We start from the raw sequence: 10000 nt of genomic DNA on the forward strand, positions 1-10000 counted from the left end.
CCGGGAAAAAGGCCTCTTGGCCGGCGTGAGAGTTTAATAATAGCGGGCCGGCTCATCGAGCGTGCGTGCCCGGGAAAAGGGCCTCTTGGCCGGCGTGAGAGTTTAATAATAGCGGGCCGGCCCGGCGAGCGTGCGTGCCCGGGAAAAAGGCCTCCTTGCAGGCGTGAGCGTTTAATAATAGCGGGCCGGCCCGGCGAGCGTGCGTGCCCGGGAAAAAGGCCTCCTTGCAGGCGTGAGAGTTTAATAATAGCGGGCCGGCCCGGCGAGCGTGCGTGCCCGGGAAAAAGGCCTCCTTGCAGGCGTGAGAGTTTAATAATAGCGGGCCGGCTCGGCGAGCGTGCGTGCCCGGGAAAAAGGCCTCTTGGCCGGCGTGAGAGTTTAATAATAGCGGGCCGGCTCATCGAGCGTGCGTGCCCGGGAAAAGGGCCTCTTGGCCGGCGTGAGAGTTTAATAATAGCGGGCCGGCCCGGCGAGCGTGCGTGCCCGGGAAAAAGGCCTCCTTGCAGGCGTGAGAGTTTAATAATAGCGGGCCGGCCCGGCGAGCGTGCGTGCCCGGGAAAAAGGCCTCCTTGCAGGCGTGAGAGTTTAATAATAGCGGGCCGGCTCGGCGAGCGTGCGTGCCCGGGAAAAAGGCCTCTTGGCCGGCGTGAGAGTTTAATAATAGCGGGCCGGCCCGGCGAGCGTGCGTGCCCGGGAAAAAGGCCTCCTTGCAGGGGTGAGAGTTTAATAATAGCGGGCCGGCCCGGCGAGCGTGCGTGCCCGGGAAAAAGGCCTCCTTGCAGGCGTGAGCGTTTAATAATAGCGGGCCGGCCCGGCGAGCGTGCGTGCCCGGGAAAAAGGCCTCCTTGCAGGCGTGAGAGTTTAATAATAGCGGGCCGGCCCGGCGAGCGTGCGTGCCCGGGAAAAAGGCCTCCTTGCAGGCGTGAGAGTTTAATAATAGCGGGCCGGCTCGGCGAGCGTGCGTGCCCGGGAAAAGGGCCTCTTGGCCGGCGTGAGAGTTTAATAATAGCGGGCCTGAGAGTTTAATAATAGCGGGCCGGCTCGGCGAGCGTGCGTGCCCGGGAAAAAGGCCTCCTTGCAGGCGTGAGAGTTTAATAATAGCGGGCCGGCCCGGCGAGCGTGCGTGCCCGGGAAAAAGGCCTCCTTGCAGGCGTGAGAGTTTAATAATAGCGGGCCGGCCCGGCGAGCGTGCGTGCCCGGGAAAAAGGCCTCCTTGCAGGCGTGAGAGTTTAATAATAGCGGGCCGGCTCGGCGAGCGTGCGTGCCCGGGAAAAAGGCCTCTTGGCCGGCGTGAGAGTTTAATAATAGCGGGCCGGCCCGGCGAGCGTGCGTGCCCGGGAAAAAGGCCTCCTTGCAGGCGTGAGAGTTTAATAATAGCGGGCCGGCTCATCGAGCGTGCGTGCCCGGGAAAAGGGCCTCCTTGCAGGCGTGAGAGTTTAATAATAGCGGACCGGCTCTGCGAGCGTGCGTGCCCGGGAAAAGGGCCTCTTGGCCGGCGTGAGAGTTTAATAATAGCGGGCCGGCCCGGCGAGCGTGCGTGCCCGGGAAAAAGGCCTCCTTGCAGGCGTGAGAGTTTAATAATAGCGGGCCGGCTCTGCGAGCGTGCGTGCCCGGGAAAAGGGCCTCCTTGCAGGCGTAAGAGTTTAATAATAGCGGGCCGGCTCATCGAGCGTGCGTGCCCGGGAAAAAGGCCTCTTGGCCGGCTTGGGGGATTGAAAAAAAATCCCCCATTCATTTTCAACGGGAGGGGTCGGCGGTACCGCTTGGTGTCCGCCAGACGGCGGTGTGGTAGGCAAATGGCGGGCCTGCACGGCGAGCGTGCGTGCCCGGGAAAAATGCCTCCTGGCCGGCGTGAGAGTTTAATAATAGCGGGCCGGCTCGGCGAGCGTGCGTGCCCGGGAAAAAGGCCTCTTGGCCGGCGTGAGAGTTTAATAATAGCGGGCCGGCTCGGCGAGCGTGCGTGCCCGGGAAAAAGGCCTCCTTGCAGGCATGAGAGTTTAATAATAGCGGGCCGGCTCCGCGAGCGTGCGTGGCCGGGAAAAAGGCCTCTTGGCCGGCGTGAGAGTTTAATAATAGCGGGCCGGCTCATCGAGCGTGCGTGCCCGGGAAAAGGGCCTCTTGGCCGGCGTGAGAGTTTAATAATAGCGGGCCGGCCCGGCGAGCGTGCGTGCCCGGGAAAAAGGCCTCCTTGCAGGCGTGAGCGTTTAATAATAGCGGGCCGGCTCATCGAGCGTGCGTGCCCGGGAAAAGGGCCTCTTGGCCGGCGTGAGAGTTTAATAATAGCGGGCCGGCTCATCGAGCGTGCGTGCCCGGGAAAAAGGCCTCTTGGCCGGCTTGGGGGATTGAAAAAAAAATCCCCCATTCATTTTCAACGGGAGGGGTCGGCGGTACCGCTTGGTGTCCGCCAGACGGCGGTGTGGTAGGCAAATGGCGGGCCTGCACGGCGAGCGTGCGTGCCCGGGAAAAATGCCTCCTGGCCGGCGTGAGAGTTTAATAATAGCGGGCCGGCTCGGCGAGCGTGCGTGCCCGGGAAAAAGGCCTCTTGGCCGGCGTGAGAGTTTAATAATAGCGGGCCGGCTCGGCGAGCGTGCGTGCCCGGGAAAAAGGCCTCCTTGCAGGCGTGAGAGTTTAATAATAGCGGGCCGGCTCATCGAGCGTGCGTGCCCGGGAAAAGGGCCTCTTGGCCGGCGTGAGAGTTTAATAATAGCGGGCCGGCTCATCGAGCGTGCGTGCCCGGGAAAAAGGCCTCTTGGCCGGCTTGGGGGATTGAAAAAAAAATCCCCCATTCATTTTCAACGGGAGGGGTCGGCGGTACCGCTTGGTGTCCGCCAGACGGCGGTGTGGTAGGCAAATGGCGGGCCTGCACGGCGAGCGTGCGTGCCCGGGAAAAATGCCTCCTGGCCGGCGTGAGAGTTTAATAATAGCGGGCCGGCTCGGCGAGCGTGCGTGCCCGGGAAAAAGGCCTCTTGGCCGGCGTGAGAGTTTAATAATAGCGGGCCGGCTCGGCGAGCGTGCGTGCCCGGGAAAAAGGCCTCCTTGCAGGCGTGAGAGTTTAATAATAGCGGGCCGGCTCATCGAGCGTGCGTGCCCGGGAAAAGGGCCTCTTGGCCGGCGTGAGAGTTTAATAATAGCGGGCCTGAGAGTTTAATAATAGCGGGCCGGCTCGGCGAGCGTGCGTGCCCGGGAAAAGGGCCTCTTGGCCGGCGTGAGAGTTTAATAATAGCGGGCCGGCTCGGCGAGCGTGCGTGCCCGGGAAAAAGGCCTCCTTGCAGGCGTAAGAGTTTAATAATAGCGGGCCGGCTCATCGAGCGTGCGTGCCCGGGAAAAAGGCCTCTTGGCCGGCTTGGGGGATTGAAAAAAAATCCCCCATTCATTTTCAACGGGAGGGGTCGGCGGTACCGCTTGGTGTCCGCCAGACGGCGGTGTGGTAGGCAAATGGCGGGCCTGCACGGCGAGCGTGCGTGCCCGGGAAAAATGCCTCCTGGCCGGCGTGAGAGTTTAATAATAGCGGGCCGGCCCGGCGAGCGTGCGTGCCCGGGAAAAAGGCCTCCTTGCAGGCGTGAGAGTTTAATAATAGCGGGCCGGCCCGGCGAGCGTGCGTGCCCGGGAAAAAGGCCTCCTTGCAGGCGTGAGAGTTTAATAATAGCGGGCCGGCCCGGCGAGCGTGCGTGCCCGGGAAAAAGGCCTCCTTGCAGGCGTGAGAGTTTAATAATAGCGGGCCGGCTCCGCGAGCGTGCGTGGCCGGGAAAAAGGCCTCTTGGCCGGCGTGAGAGTTTAATAATAGCGGGCCGGCTCATCGAGCGTGCGTGCCCGGGAAAAGGGCCTCTTGGCCGGCGTGAGAGTTTAATAATAGCGGGCCGGCTCATCGAGCGTGCGTGCCCGGGAAAAGGGCCTCTTGGCCGGCGTGAGAGTTTAATAATAGCGGGCCGGCCCGGCGAGCGTGCGTGCCCGGGAAAAAGGCCTCCTTGCAGGCGTGAGAGTTTAATAATAGCGGGCCGGCCCGGCGAGCGTGCGTGCCCGGGAAAAAGGCCTCCTTGCAGGCGTGAGAGTTTAATAATAGCGGGCCGGCCCGGCGAGCGTGCGTGCCCGGGAAAAAGGCCTCCTTGCAGGCGTGAGAGTTTAATAATAGCGGGCCGGCCCGGCGAGCGTGCGTGCCCGGGAAAAAGGCCTCCTTGCAGGCGTGAGAGTTTAATAATAGCGGGCCGGCTCCGCGAGCGTGCGTGCCCGGGAAAAAGGCCTCCTTGCAGGCGTGAGAGTTCAATAATAGCGGGCCGGCCCGGCGAGCGTGCGTGCCCGGGAAAAAGGCCTCCTTGCAGGCGTGAGAGTTTAATAATAGCGGGCCGGCCCGGCGAGCGTGCGTGCCCGGGAAAAAGGCCTCTTGGCCGGCGTGAGAGTTTAATAATAGCGGGCCGGCCCCGCGAGCGTGCGTGCCCGGGAAAAAGGCCTCCTTGCAGGGGTGAGAGTTTAATAATAGCGGGCCGGCCCGGCGAGCGTGCGTGCCCGGGAAAAAGGCCTCTTGGCCGGCGTGGGAGATTGAAAAAATTCCCCCATTCATTTTCAATGGCGGGGGTACCAGGGGTAGAGCTGGGGGTACCAGGGGTAAAGAGCGGGCCGGCCCGGCGTGCGAGTTTGGCCGGAAAAGAGGCCTCTTGGTCGGATTGGGAGATTGAAAAAATTCCCCCATTCATTTTCAATGGCGGGGGTACCAGGGGTAGAGCTGGGGGTACCAGGGGTAAAGAGCGGGCCGGCCCGGCGTGCGAGTTTGGCCGGAAAAGAGGCCTCTTGGTCGGATTGGGAGATTGAAAAAATTCCCCCATTCATTTTCAATGGCGGGGGTACCAGGGGTAGAGCTGGGGGTACCAGGGGTAAAGAGCGGGCCGGCCCGGCGTGCGAGTTTGGCCGGAAAAGAGGCCTCTTGGTCGGATTGGGAGATTGAAAAAATTCCCCCATTCATTTTCAATGGCGGGGGTACCAGGGGTAGAGCTGGGGGTACCAGGGGTAAAGAGCGGGCCGGCCCGGCGTGCGAGTTTGGCCGGAAAAGAGGCCTCTTGGTCGGATTGGGAGATTGAAAAAATTCCCCCATTCATTTTCAATGGCGGGGGTACCAGGGGTAGAGCTGGGGGTACCAGGGGTAAAGAGCGGGCCGGCCCGGCGTGCGAGTTTGGCCGGAAAAGAGGCCTCTTGGTCGGATTGGGAGATTGAAAAAATTCCCCCATTCATTTTCAATGGCGGGGGTACCAGGGGTAGAGCTGGGGGTACCAGGGGTAAAGAGCGGGCCGGCCCGGCGTGCGAGTTTGGCCGGAAAAGAGGCCTCTTGGTCGGATTGGGAGATTGAAAAAATTCCCCCATTCATTTTCAATGGCGGGGGTACCAGGGGTAGAGCTGGGGGTACCAGGGGTAAAGAGCGGGCCGGCCCGGCGTGCGAGTTTGGCCGGAAAAGAGGCCTCTTGGTCGGATTGGGAGATTGAAAAAATTCCCCCATTCATTTTCAATGGCGGGGGTACCAGGGGTAGAGCTGGGGGTACCAGGGGTAAAGAGCGGGCCGGCCCGGCGTGCGAGTGTGGCCGGGAAAGAGCCCTCCTGGCCGGCCTGGGAGATTGAAAAAAATTCCCCCATTCATTTTCAATGGCGGGGGTACCAGGGGTAAAGAGCGGGCCGGCCCAGCGTGCGAGTTTGGCCGGGAAAGGGGCCTCCTGGCCGGCCTGGGGGATTAAAAAAATTCCCCCATTCATTTTCAATGGCGGGGGTACCAGGGGTAGCAGTACCGATTTTGGTCGTTAGGGGCGCTGTAGTAGGTAAACCAGATATGCGGAGTTAGGGGGTCAAGAAGGCGAAAGGCTTAGAAAGTGACCGTTCACCAAAATACTTTCCGAAACGTATATAGGGGGGCATGTGTCGGACGAGTCACCATGCTTTCTCGATGCTGGAGGTACCAGGGGCACAAAGTTGGCCGGGAAAGATGCCTCTTAGGCGGATTGAAAGCATGAGAAAATGCCCCCCATTCATTTTCAATGGCGGAGAGCGGGCCGGCCCCGCAGCCGAGTGTGGCCGGCGGAGAGGCGTCTCGGTCGGATGAATGAAGCGTGGAGCCGGCCTCTGACGGCGGAGCTCCGCACTTTCGAATATTTTCTATCTCCCCCTCCGGGCGGTCGACGGCAGTTGGGAAGGCCGCCCGAGAGGCGCCCGGGGCGGATACCTCGGGCGAAAAGCCGGCCTCTGACGGCGGAGCTCCGCACTTTCGAATATTTTCTATTTCCCCCTCCGGGCGGTCGACGGCAGTTGGGAAGGCCGCCCGAGAGGCGCCCGGGGCGGATACCTCGGGCGAAAAGCCGGCCTCTGACGGCGGAGCTCCGCACTTTCGAATATTTTCTATCTCCCCCTCCGGGCGGCCGACGGCAGTTGGGAAGGCCGCCCGAGAGGCGCCCGGGGCGGATACCTCGGGCGAAAAGCCGGCCTCTGACGGCGGAGCTCCGCACTTTCGAATATTTTCTATTTCCCCCTCCGGGCGGCCGACGGCAGTTGGGAAGGCCGCCCGAGAGGCGCCCGGGGCGGATACCTCGGGCGAAAAGCCGGCCTCTGACGGCGGAGCTCCGCACTTTCGAATATTTTCTATTTCCCCCTCCGGGCGGCCGACGGCAGTTGGGAAGGCCGCCCGAGAGGCGCCCGGGGCGGATACCTCGTGCGAAAAGCCGGCCTCTGACGGCGGAGCTCCGCACTTTCGAATATTTTCTATTTCCCCCTCCGGGCGGCCGACGGCAGTTGGGAAGGCCGCCCGAGAGGCGCCCGGGGCGGATACCTCGGGCGAAAAGCCGGCCTCTGACGGCGGAGCTCCGCACTTTCGAATATTTTCTATTTCCCCCTCCGGGCGGCCGACGGCAGTTGGGAAGGCCGCCCGAGAGGCGCCCGGGGCGGATACCTCGGGCGAAAACCCGGCCTCTGACGGCGGAGCTCCGCACTTTCGAATATTTTCTATTTCCCCCTCCGGGCGGCCGACGGCAGTTGGGAAGGCCGCCCGAGAGGCGCCCCGGGGCGGATACCTCGGGCGAAAAGCCGGCCTCTGACGGCGGAGCTCCGCACTTTCGAATATTTTCTATTTCCCCCTCCGGGCGGCCGACGGCAGTTGGGAAGGTCGCCCGAGAGGCGCCCCGGGGCGGATACCCCGGGCGAAAAGCCGGCCTCTGACGGCGGAGCTCCGCACTTTCGAATATTTTCTATTTCCCCCTCCGGGCGGCTGACGGCAGGTGGGAAGGCCGCCCATTCATTTTCAATGGCGGAGGTACCAGGGGTGCCGCTGAGGGTACCAGGGGTGCCGCTGAGGGTACCAGGGGTGCAGCTGAGGGTACCAGGGGTGCCGCTGAGGGTACCAGGGGTGCCGATGAGGGTACCAGGGGTACGGCTGAGGGTACCAGGGGTGCCGCTGAGGGTACCAGGGGTGCCGCTGAGGGTACCAGGGGTTCGGCTGAGGGTACCAGGGGTACGGCTGAGGGTACCAGGGGTGCCGCTGAGGGTACCAGGGGTGCCGCTGAGGGTACCAGGGGTGCGGCTGAGGGTACCAGGGGTAAGGCTGAGGGTACCAGGGGTGCCGCTGAGGGTACCAGGGGTGCGGCTGAGGGTACCAGGGGTAAGGCTGAGGGTACCAGGGGTAAGGCTGAGGGTACCAGGGGTAAGGCTGAGGGTACCAGGGGTACGGCTGGAGGTACCAGGGGTAAGGCTGGAGGTACCAGGGGTAAGGCTGGAGGTACCAGGGGTAAGGCTGGAGGTACCAGGGGTTAGGCTGGAGGTACCAGGGGTAAGGCTGGGGGTACCAGGGGTAAGGCTGAGGGTACCAGGGGCGAAGCTGGCTGGGGGTACCAGGGGTTGGGCTGAGGGTACCAGGGGTTGGGCTGAGGGTACCAGGGGTAAGGCTGAGGGTACCAGGGGCGAAGCTGGCTGGGGGTACCAGGGGTGTTGCTGAGGGTACCAGGGGTGCCGCTGAGGGTACCAGGGGTTAGGCTGGGGGTACCAGGGGTTGAGCTGAGGGTACCAGGGGTAAGGCTGAGGGTACCAGGGGTGTTGCTGGGGGTACCAGGGGTCGCCATTCATTTTCAATGGGGGAGGTACCAGGGGTAGGGCTGGGGGTACCAGGGGTAAAGAGCGGACCGGCTCGCCGGCCGAGCGTGGCCGAAAAAGAGGCCTCCTGGCCGGATTGAGAAATTAAAAAAATTCCCCCATTCATTTTCAATGGCGGGGGTACCAGGGGTATGCAGTACCGATTTTGGTCGTTAGGGGCGCTGTAGTAGGTAAACCAGATATGGGGAGTTAGGGGGTCAAGAAGGCTAAAAGGCTTAGAAAGTGAGCGTTCACCAAAATACTTTCCGAAACGTATATAGGTGAGCATGTTTTGAATGGGTGACCTCCAGGGCGACACAGGGGAGGCCCCTAAGAGTATAATCAGACCATCGTGAGGGTGTTTCCAGCCACCCAAAAGCACTGGAACGGCCTCTGACGGCGGAGCTCCGCACTATCGAATATTTTCTATTTCCCCCTCCAGGCGGTCGACGGCAGTTGGGAAGGCCGCCCGAGAGGCGCCCGGGGCGGATACCCCGTGCGAAAACCCGGCCTCTGACGGCGGAGCTCCGCACTTTCGAATATTTTCTGTTTCCCCCTCCGGGCGGTCGACGGCAGTTGGGAAGGCCGCCCGAGAGGCGCCCGGGGCGGATACCCCGTGCGAAAACCCGGCCTCTGACGGCGGAGCTCCGCACTTTCGAATATTTTCTGTTTCCCCCTCCGGGCGGTCGACGGCAGTTGGGAAGGCCGCCCGAGAGGCGCCCGGGGCGGATACCCCGTGCGAAAACCCGGCCTCTGACGGCGGAGCTCCGCACTTTCGAACATTTTCTGTTTCCCCCTCCGGGCGGTCGACGGCAGTTGGGAAGGCCGCCCGAGAGGCGCCCGGGGCGGATACCCCGTGCGAAAACCCGGCCTCTGACGGCGGAGCTCCGCACTTTCGAATATTTTCTGTTTCCCCCTCCGGGCGGTCGACGGCAGTTGGGAAGGCCGCCCGAGAGGCGCCCGGGGCGGATACCCCGTGCGAAAACCCGGCCTCTGACGGCGGAGCTCCGCACTTTCGAATATTTTCTGTTTCCCCCTCCGGGCGGTCGACGGCAGTTGGGAAGGCCGCCCGAGAGGCGCCCGGGGCGGATACCCCGTGCGAAAACCCGGCCTCTGACGGCGGAGCTCCGCACTTTCGAATATTTTCTGTTTCCCCCTCCGGGCGGTCGACGGCAGTTGGGAAGGCCGCCCGAGAGGCGCCCGGGGCGGATACCCCGTGCGAAAACCCGGCCTCTGACGGCGGAGCTCCGCACTTTCGAATATTTTCTGTTTCCCCCTCCGGGCGGTCGACGGCAGTTGGGAAGGCCGCCCGAGAGGCGCCCGGGGCGGATACCCCGGGCGAAAACCCGGCCTCTGACGGCGGAGCTCCGCACTTTCGAATATGTCCCCCTCCACATCGCACCCATACACAAACTGACCGATATGCAACTTAAGACCCGCCTTCGGAGGGCCCCCACCGGCCCCGGCCCCCGCGCCGGCGCTTGGAGGTTCAGGCTCCTTCGGCTTGCGGGTCGACCCCCCCCCTATGTCTCACTGCGAGACGGCGAGACCATTCGAGTCTTTTTCCCTCCTTACAGGTCGCACCAACACAACCACTGACCGATATGCAACCAAGACCCGCCTTCGGAGGGCCCCCACCGGCCCCGGCCTCGCGCCGGCGCTTGGAGGTTCAGGCTCCTTCGGCTTGCGGGTCGACCATTCCCGGGGCCGCGTCGAAAGCCTCGGCGCGGACCTCATAGCGAGACCATAGCCGGCTCCCCGCGCTACGCGCGATGTTGTTCCCAGCTGTCCTACCACTGGACCCCCGTCGCTCGCTGCTGCGTTGCTCCGGTCCACCCCCAATGGGCGGCGGCGGAGGCTGTCCGGAAAAAGTCGTTTCTCTTATCCTCCTGAGAGTCCGGCGGGCGGCGCG

This window comes from Hippocampus guttulatus, unplaced genomic scaffold, assembly GCF_054856545.1.
Source record: "Hippocampus guttulatus isolate MCC_2025c unplaced genomic scaffold, RoL_Hgut_1.0 HiC_scaffold_35, whole genome shotgun sequence".
Classification (NCBI taxonomy): Eukaryota; Metazoa; Chordata; class Actinopteri; order Syngnathiformes; family Syngnathidae; genus Hippocampus; species Hippocampus guttulatus.